Source organism: Neovison vison, chromosome 11 (genome assembly GCF_020171115.1).
Source record: "Neovison vison isolate M4711 chromosome 11, ASM_NN_V1, whole genome shotgun sequence".
Lineage (NCBI taxonomy): Eukaryota > Metazoa > Chordata > Mammalia > Carnivora > Mustelidae > Neogale > Neogale vison.
In genome coordinates this window covers 168,658,180-168,672,596 of record NC_058101.1, presented here as the reverse complement: position 1 = coordinate 168,672,596, position 14,417 = coordinate 168,658,180, and the positions used below count along the sequence as shown (strand labels likewise).

The following is a 14,417-nucleotide window of genomic DNA, read 5'->3' as shown; positions in this document are numbered from 1 at the left end:
AGGAGTTGACTCTCTGAGCCACCCAGGTGCCCCTTCCTGTAACATTCTTATAGTTTGGGTCTGCCAGTGATTGATTCTTCTGTTTATTTCTCAGCTTTTATTTTGCTTTTCTTCTGATAACAGCTTTTTGAGGATACAACGCATATATAATACGGTTCATCTAGTTCAAGTGTGCAGTTCATTGGTCTTGAGTGTTTTGGCAGAATTATGAACTGTGGCCTCATTTCATCACCCACAAAAGGAATACCCTGGTTTTTCCTTGTCACTGTTCAAGGTGCCCCCACTCCCAGTGCACACAGCCATCCCCAGTCCTAGGGAACCCCTGATAAACCGTCTCTCTATAGATTCAGGGTTCAGGGTATTCTGTATAAATGGAATCAGATGACATGTGGTCTCTTGTGACTGGGTCCTTTCAGTACCATCATGTTTCTAAGGCTCACCTTGGAAACATGTATGTTGTAGCATGTATCAGTACCTACTCCTGTTAATAGCCAGATGATATTCCGTTGTATAGGTAAACCACCTTTTGGCTATGAATGAATAATGCTGCCATGAACGTGAGTGTACACGTTTTTGTATGGATCCATGTTTTAATTTCTCTGGGATTTAGGCTTAGACTTGGAATCACTGGGACAAATGGTAACTCTTTAACCTTTTGAAGTGTAGGCTATTTCCCAAAGTGGCTGCACCATTTCATATTGCCAACGGTGTATGAGGCTTCCAGTTTCTGTCCTTGTTTGAAAGACGTTTTCAGTGGTTATAGAATTCTGGGTTCAGTTTCTTTCTTTCAGTACCTTTAAGGTGGTGTTCCATTGTTTTCTGGATTTCATTATTTCAGATGAGTAATCTACTTCCATCTCCCACCCCCTTTATTCCTTGTCTACAAGGTGTGTCTTAGTTGCTTCTAAGATTTCTCTTTATCCCTGGCTTTTAGCAGTTTATGATGGTCCTTGGTGTTGTTTTCTACATGTTTCTTGTGCTTAGGGTTTGTTGAGCAGCACTGTGCTTTCTACTTAAAGCCTGTAGGCTGTTGGGAAATAAATAAGGAACATTTTTATAAAGCGAACTAATGTTCAATCTACATTCATAATGACTATAGTTGCAGCTGGCCCAGAAGAGTTAGAATTCTTTAAATTGCCCCGGGTACTGTTTTTCCTCCATGGAAAAAGAGCTTTACAATGGACCTTAGAGATCATGTTATCCAGTCATTACATCCAGGAATCCAGTGAGCTTAAGTGACTGGCCCCAAGTCACGAAACAGGCTAGTAGTAGTAGAACCTGGACTAGACTTCTGGACTAGTTTTGTCCTCGTCTGCCAAGTCGTATCACCTTTATGAAAGACCAAGCATTAGGAAGATGATAAGAGGTATTCCTTTGTAATCTGCAGTAGATTGCTATTATGCCTTAGATTTTATGGTTTCGTTATATTGAAGATTCAGAACTGTGGTAGGCACGTGTGTATTTCATAACAAAATAAGAACTGTTTCTTCTCAATTTCCAGCTCTCATTTTTCTCTGTAGAAAGCACCTCTGTGAAATACTCACCGTTACAATCTGAACTATCTTAGACTTCCAAAACTTGGGTGTTGTCATGGGAAGCCCTGTGATTTGGTTTGCACAACAGGGAAATTGATACAAGGGGATTCAGGGTGTGAATTATCTTTCTCTTGATTTGTCTGTGGACCTAATGTCTCCCAGTGGGAGAGATATATGAATGTGGGTGGTGATTTATTGTTGTTGCCATCACATGCATAAAACTCCCTAAGATTTCCTTTGTTTTTCGATGCCTTTCCTTTGATTATTCTTCTCAGATGATTTTCTTCATAGATGATTGTGGAGCTCCTGTAGTACTTTGACAGAGGTGGAATGCTTTACATGCTTTTATCCTTTTTGAAGTTTATGAGATTAGCTCTACAAAACATGCATTGGAAATACTAGATTGTCTCGTCATATGGAACATCTGGTTGCCTTGGATTGAAGTTTGATCAGCATGGTTATATGAGGCTTTCAGAAGTACATTTAGAAGTACATGATGAGAGGATTTGTTAGAGAAGTTTGAATGGAGTTTGGAAAACTGAAATGTTAAAATATTTTAAAGAAAACACTTAAGAAAAGTATGTTTTTTTTAATGGTTACATATACTGCGGTATTCATATACAGAATAGTCAGTTTAATCCGTCTTGGTGTACAGGTCTGTGAATGTTCATGAACTTATTAACCCTGTAATTACAAGCAGTAATAATATTTGCATCATCCCCAAGAGAACCATTTTGTTTTTCATCATCAACAGTGTAGAATTCCCTGTTTGTGCATCCTCAGTATTTGACATTGCTGGTTCTTTGTCCTTTTGTAATACCAATATAATAGATTTAATGGTCTATCTTTGTAGTCTTAATTTGCATTGCCTTAATGACTAATGATAAGTGTCTGTTAATGCATTTTTTTAATATTCAATTTATTTAACAGAGATCACAAGTAGCCAGAGAGGCAGGCAGAGACAGAGAGGGGGAAACAGTCCACACTGAGTGGAGATCCCTAGGTGGGGCTCGATCCCAGAACCCTAGGATCATGACCTGAGCTGAAGGCAGAGGCTTTAACCCACTGAGCCACCCAGGTACCCCATCCTTTTATGTGTTTTTATGCAAGTCACCCATCTATCTCTGGGGAAATGTCTTCAGATAATTTTTTTGACAATTGCATTTATTACTCAGTTTTCATACAGGTTTTCATATATTTCAAATAACAGTTTATTAGATACATATTTAGCATATTTCCTCACCTAGTCATTGGCTTTTCATTTCCTTCATGGTGTCTTTCAGTGGGAGAGGGAATTTGAAGAAGGTGGTCAAAATGCACAAATGCCAAGTTAGAAATAAGTACTAAGGATGAAATGTACAACATCATGACCATGAGTCTGTTGTATTATGTATAAAAAAGTTGTTAAAGGAGTGCATTCTGAGAGTTCTTACCCAAGGAGAACTTTTTTCCTTTTTATTGTATTTATAGAATATGATGGCTGTTCCATACTTGTGGTAATCATTTTATGACATATGTAAATCAAATCTTCATGCTGTACATCTTAAACTTTTATAGTGGTATGTGTCAATTATTTCTCAAACCTGGGGAAATGCCCTCTTTCAGAAAATGGAGATTTATACTTTTTTGAAACTCAATATATGTATTTTTTTCTTTTGCAGGTTATGCTCTTTATGTTTTGTTTTGTTTTTTTTTTTTTTGAAGATTTTATTTATTTGATGGAGATCACAAGCAGGCTGAGAGACAGGCAGATGGGGGATGGGGAAGCAGGCTCCCTGCTGAGCAGAGATCCCGATGTGGGGCTCTATCCCAGGACCCTGGGATGAGGACCTGAGCTGAGGGCAGAGGCTTTAACCCACTGAGCCACCCAGGCGCCCCTGCTTTTTATGTTTTATACAAGGAATCTTTGCATAGACATGGTCCTAAAGATTTTCCTTTATTTTTTCTCAGAAGTTTTATAATAACTTTGAATTTTTACAATTAGGTATTTAATCCATTCTTATATATGGATAAGAATATGGATTGAGGTTCTTGATTTTTATGTATGGACATCCCACCTTTTTCTGTACCAGATATTGAAGACTCTCTTTTCTCTAATGAGTTAAATTGGTATCTTTGTTCAAAATCAAATGATCCTATGCATGCGTGTATATGTATCTGAAGTTTGTGTTTTTGCCAATACCACACCATCTTTAATTAGTATTAGCAGTCATCATAAATCATGAAATCCAGTAACATCAGTCCGTCAGCTGGGTACTACTTTTTCAGAATTTTAAAAAAAATACTCACTTACTTATTTAGAGTATATGAGGTCCTCTTTTTCCATCCTCATTTCTGTGAAATTTGGTGAGATTGTGACTGGATTGCATTGACTCTGTAGCTAGCACTGTCCAGTAGCAATAAGAAGTTTTTGTAAGTTTTGTAAGTTTTTGTAAGTTTTGTAAGTTTTCCCATCTACACTGTCCAGTATGACAGTGATGGACAACATGTGACTTGAGCACTTGAAAAGTGATTAGTGAAACTGAGGAAACGAATTCTAAATTTTATGTGATTTTAATTAAATGCAAATGTAAAGAGCCATGTTACTAGCGACTGCTGTGTTGTGTATCATAACTACAGGTCATTTTGAGGAAAATTGATTTTAACATTAATAAGTTTTCTCACCTACAAGCATGGTATGTCTCTTTCTCAGTTAAGTCTCTGATTCTCTCATCAGTGTTTCATATATTGTAGCATACAGATCTCCTCCATATCTTTTTATATTTATCCCTGAATAGTTAATGTGATTTTTTATGCTATGGTTAAGTTGTACTTTGTGTTTTATTTCCAGTTGTTGGTAATATGTCAATAATCTTGTATTTATTTTAGTATTTTCATGTTTCAGGTACGAAATAACTTTGCACTCCTGGTATAAACTCAATTCTTTATTACGTGTTACCCTTTTTATGTATTGCTGGATTCAATTTTTTAATTTCTTAAGGAGTTTTGGTTCCATATTCTTGAGAGAGCTGGATCATTCTCTTGTGTTGTCTTTATTTTTGGTGTTCTGGTAATACTGACTTCATAACACCGAGTTGAAAAGTGTGTTCTTTTGGGAAGGAAGAATTGGTGAAGAATTCTTTCTTAAATTTTTGGTAGAAATTCACCAAAGATGTTGTCTTGGTGGAGGTATTCTTTTGGTCTTATTGTTTTAATTGTTGAAGTATTTAAGTACAAATCAGTTATTTTAAATATATATAGGTCTTTTTACTTCACCTATTCTTATATAACCTTTGATAATTGGAGAAATTGTTTGAGACATCTCCTCTAAGCTGTCACATACACAAATTGTAAGTTTCCCTTATCCTTTTTTTTTTTTTTCCCAATTTATTTATTTTCAGAAAAACAGTATTCATTATTTTTTCACCACACCCAGTGCTCCAAGCAAGCTGTGCCCTCTATAATACCCACCACCTGGTACCCCAACCTCCCACCCCCCCGCCACTTCAAACCCCTCAGACTGTTTTTCAGAGTCCATAGTCTCTCATGGTTCACCTCCCCTTCCAATTTACCCAAATTCCCTACTACTCTCTAACGCCCCTTGTCCTCCATGCTATTGGTTATGCTCCACAAATGAGTGAAACCATATGATAATTGACTCTCTCTGCTTGACTGATTTCACTCAGCATAATCTCTTCCAGTCCCGTCCATGTTGCTACAAAAGTTGGATATTCGTCCTTTCTGATGGAGGCATAATACTCCATAGTGTATATGGACCACATCTTCCTTATCCATTCATCCGTTGAAGGGCATCTTGGTTCTTTCCATAGTTTGGCGACTGTGGCCATTGCTGCTATAAACATTGGGGTACAGATGGCCCTTCTTTTCACGACATCTGTATCTTTGGGGTAAATACCCAGGAGTGCAATTGCAGGGTCGTAGGGAAGCTCTATTTTTAATTTCTTGAGGAATCTCCACACTGTTCTCCAAAGAGGCTGCACCAACTTGCATTCCCACCAACAGTGGAAGAGGGTTCCCCTTTCTCCACATCCTCTCCAACACATGTTGTTTCCTGTTTTGTTAATTTTGGCCATTCTAACTGGTGTAAGGTGATATCTCAATGTGGTTTTAATTTGAATCTCCCTGAGGGCTAATGATGATGAGCATTTTTTCATGTGTCTGATAGCCATTTGTATTTCTTGATTGGAGAAGTGTCTGTTCATATCTTCTGCCCATTTTTTGATGTGTTTGTCTGTTTCGTGTGGGTTGAGTTTGAGGAGTTCATTATAGATCCTGGATATCAACCTTTTGTCTGTACTGTCATTTGCAAATATCTTCTCCCATTCCGTGGGTTGCCTCTTTGTTTTTTTGACTGTTTCCTTTGCTGTGCAGAAGCTTTTGACTTTATAAGACTTGTACTGATGTCTTTTTCTTGATTGTTGGTATAACTTGCATTTTCTTTTTTCCTTTGAGTTAATGTACTTTTCCGTTTTTAAAACCTTTGGAAAGACAATCTTTTAAACTAATAGAAAAAGAAAAAGTAATACTCATGCCCTAAATTTAAAAAATGTTAACATTTTTGTGTATTTGATATTCATATTTTTTTAAATTAAGATTTTATTTATTTATTTGCCAGAGAGAGAGAGCGAGCACAGGCAGGCAGAGTGGCAGCAGAGGCAGAAGTAGAAGCAGGCTCACCGCCATGCAAGGAGCCTGATGTGGGACTCGATCCCAGGACGCTGGGATCATGACCTGAGCCGAAGGCAGCCGCTTAACCAACTGAGCCACCTAGGCGTCCCTGATTTAGATAGTTTTGATTAAAATATTCAAACACTGAACAGTTTGCAGGAATTGAAACAGTGAGCACGTCTTCTTTTTCTCCCTCAGTGCCTTTCCGAACCACCGTTACTGAAGGAGATCTATATCATTTCTTTGCATATTTCTCTATTTTTTGGTGCATGTTTGTATGAATTCATCATCTGTATAAACCTTTTTTCTAGTTGGAAAATCTGTCTAAAAGGTGTACTTTATGTATCTTTTTGCACCTTGGGTTTTTTGTTTTTTTTTTTTGTTGTTGTTGTTTGACTTAGCATTGTGTGACATACAACTATGTTGATACTGGATCTGGCATGCATAAACAGAATTCCAATTTTCTTGTAGAATTCCAACAGTTTGGGGTTATCAGGTTTCAGGTCTAGGAAAGAGAGGAAAAGGGAGGGTGGTAAATGGTATTCGAATCTTTTACTCTACATTTTCCTTATCCAGAAGTATAAACTTCTTTTCGTATGTTTGTTAGCTGCTTGAAATTCTTCTGTTTGTTAACTGTGTTGGAATGTTCAGAAAGTATAATCTTCGGAACATTGTTCCCAGAGTTATAATTTGAACTTTGGTGTTCCTTTCATTTAGTGCCTTTATACACTTTTCTTATGTTTTCTGTCCTATGTCTTGTTACCTGTAATTTCAGGGTGCAAAAGGACAAGAGTATGTGCCCATCTTGATTTTCTTTCTTCTATAAGTTTCAAGTAATGTAAGGATGTTACAGTTTTCAGATGGCTCCTTTACTGTTGTTTTTTACTTTGAAATGGGAAGGAAAGCTTCTCCACCTTTACTCTCCGCCTTCCTTTTTCTGGCAGCTGTTCATTGCATGTGAAGACATGCTGGGTGCCATCAGTAGGTCACCAGGTGGAAAGGGGATAGCTTTGCATGCTTTATGTGGAGTTAAGAGACAAACTGGGCTCCCAAAAGATTTCCACGAACCAGATATCCTATCAGATGGGAGTTGAAGGTGTCAAGGTGCTAAGAACCTAGGTTGGTGCTTTGAACTGACTTGGTAAACTTGGGATTAATAATAAAGTGTATGCCTTTTTGAGTGTCCTACAGTCTCAAAGGCATGGCTTCATCTGTACCATACCTTTCTGATTGAAGAGATTGTTCCAGGGTTTTTGGTTAAAAATTTAAATCCACCTCTAGAGATTGTTTTATGCAGCTCGATGTAGAAGTTTTCAGTGCTGAATTTCTTTCCTGTGTTTGTTCTCTGGTGCTTAAGAATCAGTAGCTAATGATTCATTGAAATCACTTTTCTTTGCTCTGCTGTGTGGAAGGTTTATACCCCCTAAAAAGATTCATATATTGCAAGACTTAAAACGTGATGCAGCCTCAGAATATGTGAGCTACTGGTATTCTGTAGAGGTAGCAGAGCAAATATGCTATGTTGAAATTTTTTTAACTTTAAAAAAAATTTTATCTTGAAACACTTGTAGATTTATATGCAGTTGTAAGAAATACTAGAGACATCTCACATCTCCTATAACCTTTATCCTGTTTTTCTCGGTGATAATGTCTTGAAAGACTGTAGGAAACAGTAACACATCCAGAAACTTGACACCGACACAATCCAGACTTTATTTAAATTCCCAAGTTTTACTTAGACCTATCTGTGACATTGTCAGGTAGAGGAAATGAGAAAGAAAGAGAGTGTATGCATAATTATTTGTAGGTAATGTTACCATACATGTAGTTTGTAATTCCACCATCACAGTAAAGATACAGAGTAAGTCCGTCACAAGAATCCCTACAGTCCTGTCCTCTGCTCCCAGCCTCTTCGGCAACCACTCATCTGGTCTCTCTCCAGTGATGTGGTCATTTCAAGAAGGTTTTGTAGATGGAATCATATATATGTTACCCATTAAGAGTAGATTTTTTTCACTTAATCATAAATTATTTAAGGTGAATTCAAATTGTGTGTTTTACTAGTTATCCCTTTTTACTCTTCAGTTGGTATTCCATGCTGTGGACATACTTCAGCTGTAATATCCACCCATTGTAGGGTATTTGAGTTGTTTTCAGTTTGGGGCTATGATCAGATAAAGCTGCTAGAAACACGTATGTAAAGGTTTTGATGTGAAAATAGTTTTTTCTTTCCTTAGAATAAATGCCCAAGAGTATACTTACTGAGCAATGTATTGACTGTATTTTGGCTTTTTTGATTTTTTTGACCATGTCGATGAGAATGAAATACCTGCTGTTAGACATTGCTAAACAATACACCTTAAATGGAAAACTGTCATCTTAAGTTCCTTTTAATTCTATTACAGTTGGTGTTTGAAAATACAATCTTTTGCCTTTGGAAACTGTGAGAATATGTTGAAAACTAAATTAGCTTCTACTAAAAATTTTGGAGGGTTGGGTTTTCACTTATAACAGTATTTTTTAAATATTATAATACACAATTCACCTGTCAAACGATTTAGCGAGTTTATACATGTGTCCATTAAACAGATATTTATGGAGAGAGGGAGAGAGAATCCTGAAGCAGACTCCCCACTCAAGATGAAGTCCAACGCCAGGCTGGATGCCAGGACCGTGAGATCGGGACCTGAGCTGAAACCAAGAGTTGACCGTGCATACCATTTGATTTAAATGGTAAAGATGTTTTTTTAATTCCCAAGATACCCATTGAAGGGCAAAGGTCAAAATGGCTTCAGATGGCCTTAGAGATCCAGGCTCCCTCTGCTACTTCTTGGCTCCCTAAGGCTGGTTCCTCACAGTTGGTAGAAGACCTTCACTGGTAATTTGGGCGTCAGCTCCTGGTTTAGAACACTAAAACTTTGGTTCCTTGTAGTGTACACCAGGGAGAGTTTAGGCTACCATAGCATTTTCCAGGTTGTGTATATCAGAGTTCAGGCTACTGCACCATTTTCTAGGTTGTAGCTATTATGTTTATTGGTACCTGGTTTTCCAACTGCGACCTGCCTAAGGGATGTGAAAGGACTGGTACCTATTACAGAGCTGGGGGAAAGGCTTAGGAAGTCATTCAGGTGAGTTTTAGGAAACAATCTTGGAGCTCTTTTCCCATAGACATAGAACTTGTGGTGGAGCAGAGTTGTCTGACTGGCTCTTGCCAGTGAGTTTGCTGAGGGAATAAATGGTGGCAGTCTTCTAGGTGAGGTATGAGGTGAGGTTCTGTGCTCTGTAGGGTCCTGGGAAGGGAGTTAGGCACCTGAGCAAATAAAGAGTAGAAATGGCCACCTGCGAGGGGTGGAACGGTGAGGGGCTGTGTACGTGAGCACCAAGACAGATGGCTGAGTCTGCTGAAGTTTGTAATGGTGCATGAAATGTGCCTCTGATGACCTTTGGAGGTAGCTGATTGTCCTCGTTGACCTGCTTCCTGAGAACTGGGCCAGAACCTATTGACCTCCCCTCACTTGCCTCGTTTCTTCCCTCTTATGTCTGCAGTAAGCCTCAGCTACTGGCACGATCCTTCCATCCAGCATTGTATAAGACTGTCTAAGGAGAAGAAGGCCTCCAGAATTAACAGAGGCAAGTGACTCCCTCCCTCCCCTCATCAGCCCAGAGGCCTGAGGTTTTCGGGGTTCATTCTTCAAAAGAGAGAGTTCCAGTGTTCATGCTCTCCGGTGGCATATGAAAGTGCTCATTTCCCAACATACTCACCAGCACAGGGACCTTTTCATTGTGGTTCATCTGTTGTGTGAAAAATGTGACCTTACAGTATATTTGTTATTGTATTCCTCTTACATGGGGGCTGAAATTAAGGATCATTTTTATATGCTTAAGAACCATTTCTAGTATCTTTTACAGTGAACTGTCCAGGTAAGGAATCACCTTTTTGGCCATATTAAAGTGATAATAACACTATTAGGCTCTGCAAGTCCTTTCTATAAGGAAGGCAATGAAAAGATTTGAGATGGGAGGGTGACTCATTCTCGATCAGATTGAGAAATTAGCCAAATGACCCCACGTCCTTGGGCATGCAGGGAATCCTGGCCAAAAAGATAGAGCCTCTGGGTAGATTTTGTAAGAAATGCAAAGAAAGTTTAAAGTGACAATCAGGACAAGGACCTTCCTTTGAGCTAAGGGTGAACCCAGGCTTTAGGAAGATGGGACCAGGCCTGCCTAAGAGGCCTGAAGCCTCCGTCCGGGGCTCCTGAGGCAGCTTATGTAACCAGAGGCGGGGTCCCACCTTGGAGCACTGGGGACCTGGTTGCCCTGAGGCAGCGAGTCAGCAGCCTGTCTGCCTTCTTTCTCTGCATGGGCTGGCATGTGCAGAGTGCTTCCCAAGTAGGGTGTGGTGAGCATCTTTTCAGTTTTTGTTTCAACATCCAGTCTGTTGTGGATGATACTGTGTAACATACAACAAAAATGATTTCCTAGAAATAAAATGCAAGATAACCTGTAAACTACAAGCTCAAATGATTTATTAGGAGAATCAATAGACACCTAACTCCTATATCACATTGCAGTACATTTCTAAATGCTGCTCACGTTCTGTTCTTAAGATAGTTACACTTTAAGCAACAGGGCTATAGAACACAGATTTTATCTTCCTTTCCCCCTTTTATTCACCATCTCCTTTACCCAAGCTCCTCACCCTGGAGCTGAATAAGTCCATTTTGGGGGCAATGTTTGCTCGTGCCTTCCTCTCCTGCAGTCGGTCTGTGAGGTCAGTTTATAAGCATAGAGACTTTTACCCACACAGGTTGGAGATGAAGGGAACATGGTTAGAAATACGGCTTTATTTTATTTTATTTTATTTTATTTTATTTTATTTTATTTCATTTTGCTTGGACATTTATCTGCCCCATATTCTGACCGCAAAATATTATATCGTCTTGATCTCGCATGTTGACGTTTAGCTGAGTCCTCAGTAGTTTGCACCTGGGCACAAAAAGCATATTTCAAAGAGGAACATTAATATCTGATGTTTTGATGTAAAACACTTGTCTTTCCTGTGTACAATCATAGGACATTTTATGGTAATCTTTAAAGATTTTATTTATTTATTTATTGGAGAGGGAAAAACAGGCTGTCAGCTGAGCAGGGAGCAGATCCTGACCTGAGCCAAAGGCAGACGCTTTACCGACTGAGCCACCCAGGTGCCCCAAGGGACATTTTTATTTCTAAGATCTTTATTTCCACCATTAAATCATTAAATAGATTGTAGTTACTTTGGTTCCAGCAGGTTTAAGTTAAAAAGAAGACAATGTGAAAGTCTTGATTTCTCCCATGAGTCCACAGGAAAATCACTGACCCCAAAGAAGAGCAGCCGAATCCTCATTTCCTCCTCTCCTAGGGCGGGCTCTGCAGGGATGCTTTCTGATCTCACTGAGCGATAACTTGTCTCTGTGTCTCTTTCTCAGGATATTTTGCTCGAGTCTATGGCGTCAGTCAGCTGATAAGGGCATTTCTGCAGAAGACAGAATGTCATTGTCAAATTCTAAATCTTGGGACTGGGATGGAGACCACCTTCTGGAGATTAAAGGTAAATGAACATTCGCCCTCTTCTTTCCCGAATTGTTTCATTTGGGAAGGTGCCCGCCTGGTTCAAAATGTTAAAAATATATTAGGAGGAGATGCAGCGACCGCCTGTCTCCTACGCCTGTCCCCAGCTACTTGCACCTGCTGCTGCCATCAGCCACATACTTGATGTCACCGGGGCCCCGGTGAAGGATGGGTGCCTGGCTTCTCATCCTCTGCTGTTACCAACAGGGGTCCTGATAAAAACCCTTGTCGACGTGACCTCTGTATGAGTGGAAGACCCTGACAGTGGGACTGTGAGCGCTAGACCCTGTTGTCTGCTGTATTCACAATCACGAAGATTTTATTGTCAGCGTGACAGTGTCTTCAGTACAGTTTAGAGATGTGCAAGGCTGGTGATAGTGATATGTACAAAGGCCTTTCATAGCTGCTCCCTGATTTCATCCTTCAGCTGCTCAGTTAACGATCAAGAACAGTTTTAACTTCTCTCACAGGAAATGAGACGGTTCCGGTTAGTGGCAGAACGAGGACCGAATAGACTGTAGGTCCCGCAAGTCCTGGTTGCTTCTGTGTTTCTCTGTACAGAGCCTTGCGCTTGCTCAGGGGGGTCTTTGTGGTCCATCAGTCGGTGGTGCCTGTACCTCGGTGGCCATCGTTTGACGGATGGAGCTGGAACAGAATGTAGATGCAGATCGTGTGCAGTAGGAACAGATGCCACTGGAGAAATGCCTCCTCTCAGCCCCACGTCCTTTCAAATTGGTCCCGAGGTTTGTTTTTTCCTTCGTGTCATATACTTGGGTTGGTCAGGAATACATCTGACATTTTCATTTCTGGTCCAGGTACACTGAGACTTAGGTACCCCTTCCAAGGATAAGGTTATCTCCCAGTAGTAAGGAGGGCAAATAGCACAGGGTAGAAAAGATTTAGTGGAGGTGTTTTGGATCAGGCCAAAAGGTTTTTTAAAAAACTCAAGTCTCCTTGAAACAAAAGAATGCCTGTTCCTACCATCTTCATGTTCATTCCCTGCTAGAAGGTAAAACCACCTCACTTGACAATGGCAAGGTCTCCATTATCTTGTAGGTCTTCCTTAGCATAGGAAAGTTCTTTTGAAACCCTTCCCTGTCCTTACCTCCCCCACCTTTCAAGGGTGTGTCAGTTCCCCCCACAACACTGATGCCACGCTTTCTGTGCACGGATCCTGTCCCCGTGCTTTAATAAAACCACCGTTTTGCACCAAAGAGGTTTCAGGAACTCTTTCTCGACATCGGCTCTGGACCTCACCCCACCAAACGTCACCTACATTCCAAAACTCTATGACTGTTCCCCTGTCTACCTGCCACTTGGCATTATTTCTATCATTTCCTACAAATGATAGCAAAGGAGGCACTGCTAGGCTGTAGGGGACAGGCTTCAACTCTGGAAACAGGATCAGTGTGCACTAAGTTCATAGAGTGGAGTAGCAACCAAATTAAACACAAAACAAAGCCACTGAGTGAAAAGTTATGGGGAAGGACCCCCAAAACCTCAATAGCAAGTTTAGAAAATGAGAGGGGAAGGAAAAGCATTTTGGTTCACACACACTAGAAGAACTGTCACATGTGCTTTGACCAAACAACACTCCCCATTTGACCCAGGTTTTGGGGGAAAAAACAAAAAAGCAAAAGCTGTGGAAGACTCACACTTTGGTATCTCATCCAGAATAAACAGTAAGTAGGTCCAGTACAGCCAACAGCCCTAAGGACCTTGAAAGCTGTGCCCCAGATAACTGGGCATATGACCATCACCTCCAGGAGCTCTCAAAACCACCAGTGAGTGGTTCCTATTCCAACAGCCAGAAGGTCTACAAACCCTGGCATTTGCTGACATTTCATAATGGATAATGTTTCCTGTCAGGCATTAAAGCAGAAACCAAAGAAACTTGGAGAGGATCTGCATCCAAACCCAGAGGGAGAAAGGAATTTTTAAAAGCTCTTTAAAATAATAAAAAGAAAAATAAACCTAAAAGTCAGCCCAAAGCGTTTCCACAGTTCTTTTCTCCCAGAGGCCTGGGTTTGGAGGCAGCAGCACCTCTACGGTCCCTCCATGGATACCAGGAACTCTGGAGGCAGATCCTATTGGCCCAGACATCCCCTTAATTCTTTCCTGCAATTAGGCACATGGAGGCTGAGGATCTACAGAAGTAGGACACCCCCGAAAGGCAAAGAACACCTCCCCCAGAGCACAGCATCCACGGGGCCTCAGGCACATCAGTGCCCAGAGTTTTCACCCAGGTCAAACCCTGATGCGGGGGGCAGGGGAAGGCTCAGGTGCAGTCCCCCCAGGGCGATGCTGGGTGTGGCCAGGACAGAGGGCGGTGGACACCCCCTGCAGGGGGCGTCTTAGAAAGGCCAATCCACCAAGTAGCTCTTCCCAGACTCTGGCACTGGCCCAAGCTGGCCTCCAGTCTGTGGCTTGGCGCAGACCCGGACCAGGACCCCTTGTGCCTGGTGCGTGGTGGTGGCAGGGGACGGGAGCACGCCACCAGGAGAGCCGCCAGCCCTCCCGTTCCGGCTCCTGACCTCACCTGGCACAATCCTGGCCCGAATGGGCACATTTACAGGCCAGGGTCTGGTTGGACAGCTGCTTCAC

At 40.9% G+C, this 14,417-nt stretch overlaps 1 long non-coding RNA gene across 1 annotated transcript; it reads right to left on the bottom strand.

The window, feature by feature from the left end:
• Nucleotides 1-10,712: 10,712 nt before the first annotated feature.
• Nucleotides 10,713-13,741, bottom strand: LOC122889828. The gene is made up of 2 exons (XR_006380977.1): nucleotides 11,563-13,741; nucleotides 10,713-11,189 (listed from the first exon to the last, which is right to left on the bottom strand). It is a non-coding gene; the product is annotated as an uncharacterized LOC122889828 (long non-coding RNA).
• Nucleotides 13,742-14,417: the final 676 nt, after the last annotated feature.